This window comes from Balaenoptera borealis (genome assembly GCF_965194805.1).
Source record: "Balaenoptera borealis genome assembly, chromosome: 13".
NCBI classification, from domain to species: domain Eukaryota; kingdom Metazoa; phylum Chordata; class Mammalia; order Artiodactyla; family Balaenopteridae; genus Balaenoptera; species Balaenoptera borealis.
Window position 1 is genome coordinate 10,877,004 of NC_138870.1, and position 12,578 is coordinate 10,889,581.

Here is a 12,578-nt window from a genome sequence, read left to right on the forward strand (position 1 = left end):
TGATGCTACCGACAAGGGCTTAATTTCCAAAATATACCAACAGTTCATACAACTCAATAACAACAAAAAACCAAACAACTCAATCAAGAAATGGGCAGAAGACCTAAATAGACATTTCACCGAAGAAGACATAAAGATGGCCAATAGGCACATGAAAAGATGCTCATCATGGCTAATTATTAGAGAAATGCAAATCAAAACTACAATGAGGGGCTTCCCTGGTGGCGCAGTGGTTGAGAATCTGCCTGCCAATGCAGGGGACACGGGTTCGAGCCCTCGTCCGGGAAGATCCCACATGCCGCGGAGCAACTAGGCCCGTGAGCCACAACTACTGAGCCTGCGCGTCTGGAGCCTGTGCTCCGCAACAAGAGAGGCCGCGATAGTGAGAGGCCCGCGCACCGCGATGAAGAGTGGCCCCCACTTGCCACAACTAGAGAAAGCCCTCGCACAGAAACGAAGACCCAACACAGCCATAAATAAATAAAAAAAAAAAAAAAAAAAAAAAAAAACTGCAATGAGGTACCACCTCACAGCGGTCAGAATGGCCATCATTAAGAAGTCTACAAATAACACATGTTGGAGAGGGTGTGGAGAAAAGGGAACTATCTTACACTGTTGCTGGAAATATAAATTGGTGCAGCCACTGTGGAAAACAGTATGGAGGTTCCTTAAAAAACTAAAAATAGAGCTGCTATATGATCCAGCAATCCCACTCCTGGGCATATACCCAGACAAAGCTATAATTCGAAAAGATACATGCACCCCTATGTTCATAGCAGCACTACTCACAATAGCCAAGACATGGAAACAACCTAAATAACCTAAATGTCCATCAACAGATGAATGGATAAAGAAGATGTGGTATGTATGTGTGTGTGTGTGTGTGTGTGTGTGTGTATATATATATATATATATATATATATATAAACTATGTATATATTTATATGTATATAAAATGGAATATTACTCAGCCATAAAAAAGAATGAAATAATGACATTTTCAGCAACATGGATGGACCTAGAGATTATCACACTAAGTGAAGTAAATCAGAAAGAGAAAGAGAAGCACCATATGATATCACTTATATGTGGAACCTAAAATATGACAAAAATTAACTTATTTACAAAACAGAAACAGACAGACATAGAAGATAAACTTATGATTACCAAAGGGGAAAGGGGGTGGGGGAGGGATAAAGTAGGAGTTTGGGATTAGCAGATACAAGCTACTGTATATAAAATAGATAAACAAGGTCCTACTGTATAGCACAGGGAACTATATTCAATATCCTGTAATAAACCATAATGGAAAAGAATATGTATATCTATCTACAACTGAATCACTTTGCTGTACACCAGAAACTAACACATCATTGTAAATCAACTATACTTCAATTTTTAAAAAATTCAACCCCCAACCCCACACACAGGACAAAACAGTTTCACGCCTTCATTCACACTTTGTAGCTTTACCACATAACAATGTCATAAAAATCTTAAAGGTTTTTGAAGCCACAAACAAGGCTCTATTTGTACTAAAGGAAGGCATTCCTGAAGAATTTCCTGCTTTTTTTCTTAAAGTGTTTATATTGCTAAGGTTTTGTATTTAATTGTAAGAAGACTTGCCCCTGATCACTTCAAAATGTAAGTGTGCTGGGAAAAATAATGAATGAACCAATGTGATTTCTGAATTATATTGACATTATTTCCCCTTGTATCAATTGCATGTGAGCTAAAAATGACTATATCTGGCATACAGAGCTCGTATTGTGGGAGATAGGACTGCTGGTAGGCAAAAGGGAGAGCGAATTCCAATCCTATATTTTCAAAGGGGTGGTATACATTTATGAGCTATCTCGGACAGTGTCAGTGAACAATAACAGGGGAATAAGATGATTCTTCTCGTTACCAAGTTTACATTTAGTAAATTTTCCCATTTAATTAATGCAGTTCTCTGCCTCTCCCAACTTAAATCCATCGAATTCTCAAGACCCTTTCAAAAGCAACCTCTGAAGCCTTCCCTGATCTCATCTCTAGAAACTTCATAGCACTTTGCTTGTACCATCTTTTTAAAGCACATATATTTGGCTATGCATTAATGTTATTGTCTCTTTGTTTAACTTTTATATATAGAATAAAGCTCCTGCCATGGAAGATGGTAATTGTATCTTACTTTTCAAATTTTCTCTAGCGATTGGCCTTATGGTTCATACAAATGAGACACACTTAAGTATTTGTCGAATTTAATTGTACTGTATTTATCCTAAAATGACTTATTTAATCTACTATTTAATAGAATATTTCTAAAATTTAAAGTATGAGTTGGTACTTGACTTACATCTCTAGTGCTTAAAAAAACTACAAGAGAACCCTCTGCATATTAGAAATCAAACTAAACATATTAGAGTATGTACTGGTGGATTTTTTAAAAATATTTTAAGTGATTAAAACTGAATCCACAGTTAACATAGACCTATGATAAATCTGGATCCACATATTGATGACATGTTTTAAAAGATTGGTTTTTTAGATCTCCCTCCTTCTCCCATTTCTCAGGGCCTTTCCCCTTTCCTCCTCTACTTTAAACTCCCTATGTTTTCTTTAATTATCTGTCTTGATAATCGCTCAAATCAAGAAATCAGTAAGTAATGTCTAACTTTTAAGTCTAAAACGTCATAACCACATTTAAAGTCCTGAGAAGCCAGCAGGAAGCAATGGTCATGATGAATGTGGTAATTATTAACCCTGTCCATCTAGTTACACCATTGTACATCCCAGTCATCAGGGCACTCAAGAATGATATGATTCTGTTCTCATCTTTTCACTTGGGTATACAGTATGCTGACATAAATCTCATGTTGACTGATAAACTGGACTTCGCTAGAAGAGCTCTTTTAGAATGACTTACAAGAAAAAAGGATCTACCATTTACGCCATCAGTATACAGTTTCCCTAAATTTTCTCAATTTGTTTCCATTCTTGTATGATGCCTTTCCCACTGAGGTGGGAACCCCTCAAATACAGAGACCTTGTCTTATTTGTCTCTTGCTTATTTGTCTCTATAACTCCAGCTCCCACCTAATGCCTGACACATAGGTAATCAATAGATACATAATGAGTGAATGAAGTACAGCTTTGATCAAACAATCATATGTTCCATGTGAGCTTCGTTGTGATTAAATGTTGCTTATTTTGGTTATGGAGCGTTATCTATGGGTGGTGGTTGGCTAAGTTCTTTTGGTTGTAAGGAACAGTCTCATTTGTTCCCTTGAATAGTGTGTGAATGTGTGTTCACATGTGTGATGGGAATCTTAGCCATACTGCCAAGTCCTTAGAACATGGAAACCCAAACTATGGGGCCTTGAAAGAGTCACATGTAAACAGGAATTATAAGTTCATTTGGAATGTTGGGAGCGCTAGACATCTTTGCCATAGACGTCCATGGCCTATGAGTCCAGCACATAGTGACTCTATGTCCCTACATGTCTTCTCTCTGCATCAGCCTATGCTCTTTTCACTGTGACCTTCTGGTTTTTACTATACCTCCCAGTTCTAATTCTTGAGTGAGAGTTTAAGATTGGATTAGCTAATAATCATCTTCCTTTTGGGCAGAGGTGTCCATGCCAGGCCCTATCATAAACCACAGTTCTTGGTCAGGAGCCCGTGCCGTGGCCCATGCTAGGGGTGGGGCATTTGCTCTTGGAAGGAGCTGTAGATTTGATGGGTTCCATGACTGCCATATCGAGGACCTAACAGAATTCACTAGGGGATATCTCTTTGAGCTTCACTGCAACTGTGTATATTTGCCAGTAATATCTATTAGGTGCTACCTACTTTGTATTTCTTTTGTTTAGAGGATGGAAATTGGCCTCATTGGAGGATACAGAAAAGGTTAAAGACTGTAGATTTATATCTGAAGTCAAAGTGAATATGTCATGAAGGCAGTGGAATGTATCCGTGTGTGTTTGGGGGATGGAGGAGTATCTTTCTGAAGAGCTAAGTTTAGTGGAAAAGGATCAGGCTTAGGTTGTTATCTTTGCACCTAATTGTGTATGACCATAGACAAATCACCTTTTATCTTTATTTCTACTTCCTCACTTGTTAAGGATTGTAACACTTAACCTTGACTGCACAGACAATTATTAAAACACTCTGCTACGGTAAAATACATAAATGTTAAATTCAGATTATTATGTGAATAATGTATGAAAATGATCTGAAAATGTTTAATAGGTAGAGTCTATACAGATTTAGAGTTCAGTTAAATTTGGTGGGGATTAAAACTCTTGTGTATGCATTCAGAAAAGTAGACCATAAGTATGGTTGTGGTTTGGAATATTTGCCGGATTGGGGCCAACAGTTCTGGCCTTGTGCTGCCCTCCTGTGCTGTTTAAACAGCTCAGCAGGTCGATTACATTCCTGCTTCATGAATGCTCCGCGGGGGAATTCTATCTTATTACTTACCCTCTTCTGTCCTCATGTGGCCACAGAGGGCCTAACTATTCTGGATGTTTCTGTTTCTTCGGTAAAAGAAGAGAATGGAAAACTACTCTGAAACATTCTAGGTCAGAAAATCAAATTCCAAGTTAAGGAAAAAGGCAACAAATTTCAAATTGCATTAGACACTTGTTGTATAATTGGTCCACTGATACAGGAAGATCTTAAGCAGATTATTGAGGTTCGGAGAAGAATACCATTATGACAACGTCAGGAAAGGCTTTTTGTCAAGAATAAATCGAAATGCAACTCAATGTCCTTTTATTATGCTAAGAGTTTACAATCAAGCCTTACACTCTTAATTTGGTAAATAGGACAGTCTATTATTGTGGGAAGAGAATTTGCTGTTCTGTGATGATTTTCTATTTCTTAGCTGGGTGAAATACAAGACTCACAAGCAAAGCTCATTCTGTGCTAACTCTCTTAGCATCGTCTCCAAAAGGGATTCCTTTCAAAGAGGTTTAAGGTAATTTGTCAACATGACAATTCTTAGGAAAGTTAAGAAAAGATATTGAAGGAACCATAGAATGTGAAAGCATACAGTGAAACAAGTTAAGGTAGTCAATGGGTGGCACCTTCTTCACATGCTTACTTCCTCATCTGCCAGCGCACAGACCCCACCCCAGGCCTGCTTCCAGACTGGCTCCCTGATATTAGAACCTAGCCACCCTCCGCTTAGACAAGGTGTATGTGTGCACATTTTGTTCTGGGGTTTACAGCATGTATGTACGTGACTTTCCTTTTAGTCCACTCCAGTCAGGCTTTCATATCCTCTACTTGGCCAATACTACTCTTATCAAGATCACCAATGACCTTCATGGCCAAATCCAATGGTCAGTTTTCAGTCCTCATCTTACTTGACTTATCAGCAGCATTTGAACCATCTGATCTCTCTCTCGTCCTTGAAATACTTTCTTTTACTTGGCCTCTGAGTCACCTCTCCTTGGCTCTCCTTCACTCCATCAGTGGCACCTTTATATTCTCCTTTGTCTAGAGCCTTTCCATCTTTTTGATTACTAAAAGTTGTAATGGCCAGGCCTCTTCCCTGTCTAAACTCATTCCCTTTGTGATCTTATCTAGTCCCATGGCTTTAATTTCATCTAAATGGTGAAAATTTACAAATTTGTATCTCCAGCACAAACCTCTCTCCCCTAAGAGAGACTTATATATACAACTGCTCACTCAGCATCTCCACTTGGATGTCCATGGATATCTCAAACTTAACACATTCAAAGCAAAATTTGTTCCTCCCTCAGTCAACCCCATTTCGGTAAATGGCCAAACCTTCTTCAGTTGCTTAGGCGAAAAAGCCTTGGAATCATTACGGACTCCTCTCTCCCATACACACATTCCATTTCCAATCCTTCAGCAAATCCTGTTGGCTGTATCTTTAAAAACACATCTATTAATAACTCTACCCCTTTTTCTACGTACATTGCTACCACCCTGGTCTGAACCAGTATGACCTCTTTTTGGATTACTGCAATGGTCTGCTAAATGGTCTCCCTACTTCTCTCTTGCTTTTTTGAAGTACTTCCCACTCAGGAAAGTGACCAAAGTTAGCTGATCAAAACTCTCTGCTCAAAGGTGGCTTACCTCATTTGGAATAAAATCAAACGTCTTTATCATGTCTTATATAATATACATGATCCGGACCTCTACTTTCTCTCTGATCTCATCTCCTACCTCCCAGCCCCTACATACTGTGTCTGGCTTACTAGTTCCCTTACTACTCTTTAGCCATCCCAGGCACATTCCTCAGGGCTCTTGGATTTGCTATTTCCTCTGCCTGGAACACAGAAAATGACATAGTCCATGCCCTCATTTCATTCAGGTCTCTATTCAAATGTCCGTCAATCAAAGAGTCCTTCCTTGTTAATACAGCATCTGCCTTCATTACTCTCTGCATCCTCAACTACACTAGTTTTTTTTTTTTTTTAGCACCTATAACAACATGACATACTATGCTTATTTATTTGTGTCTTGTCTGCCTTCCACACTTGAGTGTAAACTCCATTCCATAAAGCAGGACTTTGGCTATCTTTTTTTTCTGCTGTGTCCCCAGAGTGTCTGGCATCTGCTAAGAGCTCATTAAAAATTTAGTGAATGAAGGAATGAACAAATATTCATGTGAACAGTTATTCAGAGAGTGGTCAGGAGCAAAAAATGAGCACTTTCCTTTTTTTTTTTTAGGTATAAGTTTGCGTAAATTGAAGACTGAGATAATAATTGAGGGAGGTTTTCCCCTTTGTATCTTCTCAATGAATGTAGTCGAAAATGGTGAGTTGGTGGTGAATATGTTTTTTTGTTCCAAATTCCATATTCTACCCACAGAGGTTGTCCACTTATGTTTCAGTCATGGAAATTAAGGTCATGGATCCAGGGTTTGCTATTTATTTCCCATTCTTATGAAACCAGTAATACTGCATTTGCTTACTACATTTTACTTGAAAATGAAGATTTTTCTCTAATTAAAATTGCCTGATGCATTTTTTTCTTTAAAGTCTGACCCCACTGGATCAGTTTCAAACCCTTTCTGAGTCCAGTTTCTTTCGAAGATGCTATTTTTCTTTTTAGGAATTTGAATCTCATTTTCCCCAGAACCTTCTTTTTATGAATAGTGCACTGTAGGTAATTTAAGCCAATGAGCCTCAGTGATGAAATTTACAAACCCACCACGTCATTACATCTTCAAGAGTCATAACAGTGGACTCTGGACTCAGCTTCCGAAGAGCAGGCATACTGGTCCTAGCGCCTTGTCTGCTCTTTTTTGTGGCTTTGGAGCACTCAGCCTTCTCTATCTCAGGACCTCATCTGCAAGAGAGGATAATAGCATTCGTCTGGCAACCCTGGTCTTGTGAGGGTCAAATGTGATGACACCAGAGAAGCTGCTTCCAAGTATGTAAAGCATTGTGTTAATCAGGGATGTCTTGGGTTCTAATAGAAACCAGTAACAAACTAGCTTGGAGCAAAATGAGGGGAATTGTTTTACAAACACAGGCTGTCCCACAGAACTGAAATCCAGGGAGTTGGACCTCCTGAGCGGCAGGATCCAGAAACTGGGGAGTTTGGGGGCGCTAAGTGTTATCTGTCTTTCTAAAACCCATGGTCTCTCCTCTCTGCCCCACTTTGAATGTCCCTTTCTTTCTTCTGACTCTGCAGGCAATCTTAATCTGCATCTCCATCACACATGGGCCAAAGATAGCTTTCTTAAAACTGTTCTTTGAATTCCAAATCTACATTCCCTTATTAATCTCTAATTTACGGTTTACTAATTGAAGTTTCTAAGACCTGGTTTCAAATTTTCAGGAGAGGGAATTTGGTTGGCCAAATTCAGGTCAGATAGATACAGCCTCTCCCCTCCTCTGGTCACCTTCAGAAAGAGAATGGGGGGAGTTCCCCGGTGGCCTAGTGGTTAGGATTCTAGGCCTTCACTGCCGTGGCCCGGGTTCAATCCCTGGTCTGGGAACTGAGATCCTGCAAGCCATGTGGCTTGGCAAAAAAAAAAAAAAAAATCTAGAGAATGGGAACAATGGGATATAATCTCTCAGCAGAAGAGCCTAAGGGAGCAGACTTTCTGAGAAGGGAGGGTGGGGCAGTGAAGAAACAATGAGTGTTACACAGCTCAAGTGTGATGAAAAATATTGAGAACACCACACACATCCTTATTCCCACACTTTTGAAAGCTTTAATCTACTCAGGATCTGACCTGGCCATATGATTACGGGCACATTTGTAAATATGGACAGGTCTCAGAGAGCCCGCCCACCATAGCATCCTTTCACATTATGTGTCAGATTCATGTCTCCAATATTGTCTCAGTTGCCCTCTTAAGGAACATAACCTCTTATTCTTTTTTTCCTCAGGGATCCAGTTAATTTCAATGCATATAGTGTCTGCATCAAGTCAAATTCTTAATCTTCCTTATTCCCTATCTCCCAAACTTTTCCCTCTGTAGTAGTGCGGATTGACTATTAAAATGTTATAACAAATGGACCTCCAAAATACCACAGTTCAACAGAATAGAAATTCATTTTTTCTCTTGGGTCAGGTCAGGGACTCAGGTTGATGGTGGCCCTATCATCTTCAACATGTGGCTTCCAAGGTTACAGTAATATTCACCTTACAGCCCATGGGAGGGGGAAGAGAGAAGCAGAAGGGAAGGAGTCATGTGATAGGTTTTAGGCACTAGGCCTGAAAGACACATGTCACTTTTACTTACATTCTGTTGGAAAACACCTAGCACCAGGCCACATGCAACTGCAAAGGAGGCTGGGAAATTTAGAGTAGCTGGGCAGCTGTATGCCCAGTTACAATTCCGATACTGAGGAAGGTGAGAATGGAATTTGGTGGACAACTAGCATTCTGTATGACATCATCTCTCTGTGTTACTTCTCTTAATTAATGGCATTATTCTCTCAAATACCCAAGCGTGAGTCCTTAAAGCCATCCTCCATTTCTCCATCTTTCTCCAGCCCCCGTATCTGTTCTGACTACCTAAGCAAGCCCACATTCATTCCTAGTTTTCCATTCCCTCCTCTGCAGTACAGCTTAAGGCCATTGTATCTCTTGCTTGAGCAACTGCAATCAGCCCGCAAAGTCACCTCCCTGTGTCAGCCCCTCCAGGCTCATCACACCCATCCTCTACTCTGCTGTCAGATGCCACTCCCGAACACAAACATCTGATTGTCCAAGATGGCGTGGGCTTCTTAACAGTTGCCTCCGCTTCCCGTCAAGGCTGTGCGCACCACATACAAAGCATCTGCAGCTGTGCCTTCGTAGCTCAGTAGCTCACACAAGACAGCCTCCTATTCTCTGTTCCAAACCCTCTTATTGTGGTCTCGTGGCTCGTGCTCCTACCCTCTTGCCTCACACCCGGACTCAGTCCAACAACCAGCTCCCTTTGGATTAAGACCATAATGGGACAGTCCACCCAGCTTTCGTTTAGCTCTGTCCCTAGACACTGTCTCTCAGGGCCCAGGCTTGCTCTGGGTCAAGAGACAAGTTTGGACAGTGATCACGATATTCTTTTCACCAAACGCTCCGTTGCTTACTGAATAAAACATTTTTTTTTTAGCATGTCATCCATACGCCTGCCACTGTCTGATCCCATTCGCCAATTACCACCCCTGCCAATACATCTTCATAATTTTCTTGACATTTCTCTCATTCTTCAAGACCTGACTCATATCACATCCTTGAAGGCTTCCTCTTTCTCCTTCCTTTGTACTCTATCTTTGGACCACATTCTTCCAGGTTTTGCTTTCTATCTCTGGGGTTTTTGTGCACATGGTGGTCTCCCCATCTAGGAGGTATTCTCCCTAAAGGCAGGGATTGTGACTTCGTCATCCTTAGGCTGCTGAGAAGAGCGCCTAGGGGAATACCTTACACATGGTAAGAGCGCATCATTCCGCTGCTCAGAACCTCCCGATGCTTCAGTGGCTTCCCCTATCACTCAGTCATTGATAAAAACCCTCCAGAGGCCTGCATGGTCTTGTATGAGCAGATGTTTCAGCTGCTACTCTCCCCTTGCTCCTCGATGTTCCTTGAACACGTCACACAAGACCACACTTCAGAGCTTTTGTGTTTGCTGTTCCCTTTATCGGGACACTCTCCCCAGATATCCGCATGGCTGCTCTCTCTTGAGTCCTCGGGGCATCTCTCCAAGGCCACTTCCTCAATGAAGCCTTCCCCAACCACTCTAGTCCCACTGGGACCTCACGACACTCTCCCTCCCCTGCTTGTTGTTTCTCCATAATATGTATCACCTCCTTACACAGTGTATATATTTCACTCATGTATTATTGTGTATCATCTGTCTCCTCTCCCCCTACTAGAGTGTAAACTTCATCCTAGTTTAAATCTGTTTGTTTACTTCTGTATCCCCAGGGCCTCGGATATCAAAGGCACTCAACAAGTATTTGTTGAAAGAAGGAATAAGCAAATTAATAGAAGATGCTCAATAAATATTTATTAAATTGAATGAAAAGTGTCAGAAACAGAAGACTGTGAAATTTCCAAACTCTAAAAATATGTCGGTTTAGAAGAATAGTGAAATTGAGTTAACGTTGCCTCACCGTAAACATCCTGGAGGAAGGATTAAAATTGTGTGCTTGTGGTGGGAGGGGCAACAGAGCAAGGAAACCCGCGCCTTCGCAGAAATTTGGGGCTGCCTGACTTCCCCCCTGCGAGGACCACACCTGGGAGGCGAGCTTCCCCTGCCGCCCCGCCGGGACACTGGGCTACAACACAGGTGTTTTCTTTTAAGTTATTTTGGTCTTCCTCGGTCTCAGCTGGTGAAGGACACGCAATCTTGGGTGGCTTATGGGACACTTCTCAGCTCTAAGGAGGAAACCACCAGGAGTGCAAATGACAGGAAAAACATCACCCAGGACTAGATTTTGGGTCTTGGGCCAGCAGAGCCCTTTTTAGAGCAGTGCCAGTGGAACTTTCTGTCTTCTACCCAGGCTCCGCCTTTACGCTGTTTATTGGAAATTCTTCTCCCCCGCTCAGTCTTTTAAAGCCGCCGCCTACTTTCCGCAGGAGGATGGCGCTCTGAGCTCCCAGTTCCCTCTTCCCCCGGGGACTCCATAGTATTTTTTCACGCTTCGTCGCTACTACAGCAGACGCCTGCCTTCTCATTATTTGCTGTGCAGATCTCCTGTGCCTTGACTGTAAACAAAACACTTTAGATCATAGCAAGGTCGGAGTAAGCACAGCCTTTCTGCTGGCAGCCAGACGTCTTAAGGTGGCGTGACTGTGACTCGTTTACTTTTCAAGATTAACAAAGCGACAAAATGGTGGTCCCACATATTAGTTGAAGAAATATTCAGGGTGTGGAGGGGATAGAAGTATTCATTTTTAACTTTTCTGTAAGATATTAATTCCACGAATAAAATCAAACATCTGTGGCAAGGTGCAATACTCTAGAATATCTCCATTTACATATATGTGATAGTTGATGTATTTATGCATCTGAATTGACGCTTATATATAATATAGAATTCCGGTGTAGTCTAGCAATTGTGTAAAAATTTCAACAACAATGATCTAATTTCAGGAATAGGGTATAAATTATGGTATTGAGACCTACCCTAATTTTCCTGTCCCTCTCCCCCTCTTCTCCAACTCAGCAAACTAAGTGGGGCATTCAATGTAAAAAAATAAAGAAGATGAGACCTTTTACTTTGATCCCAGGTGAAGTATTTTCTGTCAGTCAGGTAGAAGTCCCGACCTTGAAACAACTTTTGGGCACTGCCTCCCTCACTGCTCTCTGGGTCTCACCCCGCCCTTTTGGCATCTGCATTTTAGTCAAATTAGTGCCAAGGTCATACCAAAGGCCAGTGACAGCTGTATTAAAATATCAGGGACCACAGGCCGCGTCAAGGAAGCATCTGCAGGCAGCCCAGGTCATGAAAAGGAGCCATTTTGAATCATTTGTAGGAGAGGGACATAGGCGAATCCAGACGAAAACCCAAACCATTTGGGGTTATCAGGAGGGAAAGGAACAGAAAATGAACCAGGAGACCTGCCTCTAGTCTGCTACCAACTGGTTATGTGTCCCTGGACAGGAATCCTCTCGGTCTCTATTTCCTCAGTGGTAAAAAAGAGAGGGTTGAACCACAGGGTTCCCAAGGTTCCCCCCCCCCCCCCCGACCAGCTCTTACATTCTGGAGTGTATGAAGCAAGGCAGGCACACAAAGTGGACGAATAATACGTGGTTAAGAAAACAAGTTAAAAGTCAAACTCATTTGTAGCATAGACGCCCAGGAAGACTGTTGTGTACAATTGCCGTTGTGTACTGTTAGAACTGAAGATTAGTTTCCAGTAAAATGTGTAACTTTGACCCAGACCAAGATCATATACGGGGTTTGGGGGGAGGCAGTTAAAGACTCTGAGCTCTGTTTCAGATATGACAGCCCTGTCCATCCTGTTTTAACGTCCATCACCTTGCTCAAGATCATATTGCTTAGGTAAATTTCAAGTTGCAAAGGGGAGCAGAGAAATGCCTAAGTAATCATATCAGACGTGAGAACACGGTGGTGGTGGTTTTATACATCACTTCACAATCCGGACTTTCC